Source organism: Hevea brasiliensis, chromosome 2 (genome assembly GCF_030052815.1).
Source record: "Hevea brasiliensis isolate MT/VB/25A 57/8 chromosome 2, ASM3005281v1, whole genome shotgun sequence".
In the NCBI taxonomy this organism is placed as follows: domain Eukaryota; kingdom Viridiplantae; phylum Streptophyta; class Magnoliopsida; order Malpighiales; family Euphorbiaceae; genus Hevea; species Hevea brasiliensis.
In genome coordinates this window covers 47,949,326-47,953,832 of record NC_079494.1, presented here as the reverse complement: position 1 = coordinate 47,953,832, position 4,507 = coordinate 47,949,326, and positions in this window count along the sequence as shown.

Genomic DNA, 4,507 nt, shown 5'->3' with positions numbered 1-4,507 from the left:
TAAATTTTCAGTTTTGGTGTTCAGTTTTGCACTATTCCATTGGTCATGTTGTTGTGATAATTTGGCTAAGTTTTCTTCATTAAGTTGTTCCTTATTGTCTTAACTTTATTTCCCTTTTTGAATCACTCCATTTGGAGTTTTGTAGCCTAAGTTATAGCCATTTGGACATGGTTGGCCGGATTTGGGGTTACCCAGAATTCTAGGCAAATTTTGGATTTTATCAATTTTTGTGGTTGACTGCAGGTGGATTTTCAAACAGGTTATGGTCAAAATTTGAGTTTATTTTCCTTATGAAAGTTGTAGGGCTATGTCTCAGCTTTCTACTGGTAAAATTTCAGGTCATTTGGACCTTCCTAGACCATGTTCTGGTCATTTATGTAACTACTGTTCATTTGGTCATTTTTGTACAGGTCAGTTTGCCAATTCCGGATTTGACCTAATTATTCACTAAGTTATGGTCACTTTCTGGGCATAATTCCTAAATGAAAAATGTGCTATTTTGTGTCTAGTTTCATTCTCAATTGACCACATACCAATTGGGTTGGTAAATTTTCAGTTTTGGTACCTGAAAGGGACCTAGGTCAAGCTGCCTACAGATTGACCCTCACCAATCCGAATTTAAACTTGTTTCCAATAATTCATACACACCACAAATGGTCACAATTGACCATTTCTTAACTCAAATAAGGTCAATAACATCATTTGGTCAATTCTTAAATTTTTCTTCAATTTTTCACAATTTGCAAACCCTAGTTATATGCATTTCAACTCTAATGCAAATTTAAAGTGTATGTTCATGATTTATATACTTAATTCACTTCAAATAACCATTCAAGACCATCAAACTCATTCATATCAAACCCTAACCCTAGCTAGATGAATTTCATGTTTGGTCCCTCAACAAATATTTTCTTTTCATTTTAAGTTAATATCTAAGTTACTTGAGCTAAACACAAATAAGAAACCAAATTTTTCAAAGTAAATTGCTTACCTCACTTGAATTTTAATTCTTCAATTTCACTCCCTTATTCTCTTTCTTTCCTTCTTCAATCTCTTTCTCAAGTTGTTCTAACAAGTTTTTATGGAAGAATTTGGGGTAAGGTAGGGTTAAGTTGGGTGAACTCAAGCTTGAGATCAAGCTTCCATGGTGGTTTTATAATGGAGAGGGAGAGAGAGAGCTTGGGCGGCCAAGAAGAAGAAATGAAATGATTTTTTTTTTTCTTTTCTTTGTTTTATGTATAATTATCTTAAGTTTTACTTAGTCAAACTTTGCAATAAATTAAAATCATTTATGATGTCATGGTGGGGTCGCTTAAATGATGTAATAAACTTTTCTCTTTTGTTTTTTTCTTTTGTATTTATTTTTCCATTAGTTCTTTAATTTAATTCTCAATTCTGAAATTTTCTTTTCTCATATTTTATTAGACAGTTAGTTCAGGTGTCTGTTCTAGGGGTGAATTGACCAAATTGCCCCTCACCGGTTCGAGCCGGTTTGTAAGTAATTCAATATTTCTTCTAGATCCCTGACCTAATTATTTGACCTGCTTAACAACTCTTTTTCGTGATTTTCTCTTTTCCACTGTGTTCGCAATGGTCCTAAGGACCACGGCGTCACATTTTACGATTCCAAATTTGAGTTTAGACTAACCTCGTAGTCATTCTCGATAAGGTCACCCAACGTTGTGACTCCCGGCTCATTTAACTTCTTGTATTCTGTTTTTCTTCTTTATACTTAACTATTTGGCAATTACTAATTATTTGTGTTCAGGGCTTAACTAGGTTTCTTAGACATAGTTCTAATTCTCTTAATTGTACGGACTGACACTGGTCACCGGAACAGTGATATATACCAGGCTATGCAAATAGGGGTGTTACAAGGATATTGAGAAGCATAAGGGACATTGAGTCAAGGCCTAGAGGCGACTCAAATCAGGTCTGTGCACAATACTTTTTATATTCACTGCTTTTACTAGAAAATTTATTTGGAGAAATGAGTTATGAATAATTTTTAATTGTTTTGGCTTTGAGAATTTTATTTGGAAATTATTGTGTTGCCTACTTGGTAAATGGAAATTTTGAGATAAAATGTGATTTGTAGTTTGTATGAAATATTTAAATATTGTGATTTGAAATTGTTTTTGATTCACACTTGGCATGGCAATATCATTATGTTCCTCCTCCATTTATGGGGTGAGTATGACTATATTCCTCCCTCGCTGACTTACCAGTCTGAGGTGATATGGATGAGTACTCATTATCTAGCTAGCCACCTCCCTCATTGATTTCGATTACTGGGGTGAGTATGCCTTGTCTTGGTGTACAACATAGCATGTTCAGAAAATTTTATGTCATGACCTAAGTTGATGTGAACCTTCAAGTAATTGGTAACTTGAAAACCCACATTCAAGAATTAAATGAATAATATGGAAAGCACCAAATCAAGATGTATGAATTTGATTCTTTGAACCAGCACAATCAGATTATTGTGTAATTCAAAGAAAATATCAGAAATTGGATTCTTGACCTAATTCATATGGAGAATAAATAAAACAAGAATATTATGCACATTAAACCTTGCAAGATAGAAATCTCAGCAAGTTAATGAGCTTCACAAGAACAAAGGCAACAGCCAATTTACTCACTAAAGGAGCAGAAACAATCTTTCATTAATATTCAAAGTGTGTCCTCCACTCTCTCATTACACTTGTATTTATAGCCTCTTGGCTTCAAAGCTATAGACAAAAATATCCCTACTTTAGTAACAGCTGTAAGGAGCTTTAAGTCCAAACAAAAATTAATCTAGCAAAAGTCTAAAAACTCCTTACAAAAAGCAATTTTAATACAGCAGCAAATAAGGGCATTTAAGTCCTAAAGAGAGGTGGTTATAACAGCAAGGAATATTCTTTGAAAAAGGTGCCAGCTGATGCATGTACATGGGTTGGATCTGGTGCATGCATGTCTACAGGTTATTCCATGTAACCTAATGCTCCACATGACACCTGGTCACTTCCAAGCTTAATTTTCACCAAATTTAATCCTTTATAATTTTCCTCATGCCATTCTAGCTTATAATCCTTGCTACTTAAGATTTCACAAATTAAATTATTAAGTGATTTAGCTTTAGCTCTAGTAATTGGACCTTGGATGAAATCCTTTGGCGTGGATGTAGCTTGATTCTCATCATTCCCCTCCGCTTCAAAAGGATTCGTCCTCGAATCTGTTCCTGCATCAACACAAGGAGATAAATCAGCAACATTGAAGGTGGCACTGACATTATACTCACCAGGCAGGTTTATTTTGTAGGCATTATCATTAATTTTGGTCAGCACTTGGAAAGGTCCATCACATCTTGGTTGTAATTTTGATTTCCTTCGAGAGGGAAACCTTTCTTTGGCCAAGTGAACCCATACCCAATCTCCAGGTTGAAATGTGACTTTCTTCCTTCCTTTGTTGGCTTGACTAGCATATTTTTCATTTTTCTTTTCAATTTGAAGCTTGACTTGTTCATGGATTTTCTTCACCAATTTTGCTTTTCTTTTTCCATCTAAACTAGCAAGCTCGTTCACAGGCAAAGGTAAAAGATCCAAAGGAGTTGAAGGATTGAAACCATACACAATTTCAAATGGAGAATAGCCAGTAGAAGAATGCACATTTCTATTGTATGCAAATTCAACAAGTGGAATGCAATCTTCCCATGACTTCAAATTTTGCTTAACCACAGCACGCATAAGAGTAGTTAGTGTCTTATTTACTACTTCAGTTTGATCATCGGTTTGTGGTGACAAGTGGTGGAAAATAACAACTTGGTTCCCAATTTTCCCCACAAAACCTTCCAAAAGTGACTAAGGAATTTAACATCCCTATCACTAATTAAACTCTTAGTTATGCCATGCAACCTAACAATATCTCTAAAGAATAAATTTGCAACATTTGTAGCATCATCAGTTTTATGGCATGGAATAAAATGTGCCATTTTTGAAAACCTGTCAACAACAACAAAAATTGAATCATGGCCTTTTTTAGACCTAGGTAATCCTAACACAAAATCCATAGACAAATGAACCCAAGGATCACTAGGGGTAGGTAAAGGTGTATACAAACCTTGTGGCAAAACTCTAGATTTAGCCTTAGCACACACAACGCACCTAACACATACTCTTTCAACATCTTTTTTCATATTCGTCCAATAAAAATGTTCCTTTAACACATCTAAAGTTTTGGCAACACCAAAATGACCCATTAATCCACCAGCATGAGACTCATTCACAAGTAATTCACGCATGGAACTCTTAGGCACACATAATCTATTTTCTCTAAACAAATATCCATCATGCCTATAAAACTTCTCAAAAGAATTCTTTTCACAAGCTGCATACACTTTAGCAAAGTCATCATCTTCAGCATATAATTCTTTCACATATTCGAATCCTAATAACTTTGCATCAAGAAGGGCAAGAAGATTATACCTTCGAGATAAGGCATCAGCCACCACATTTTCTTTCCCATG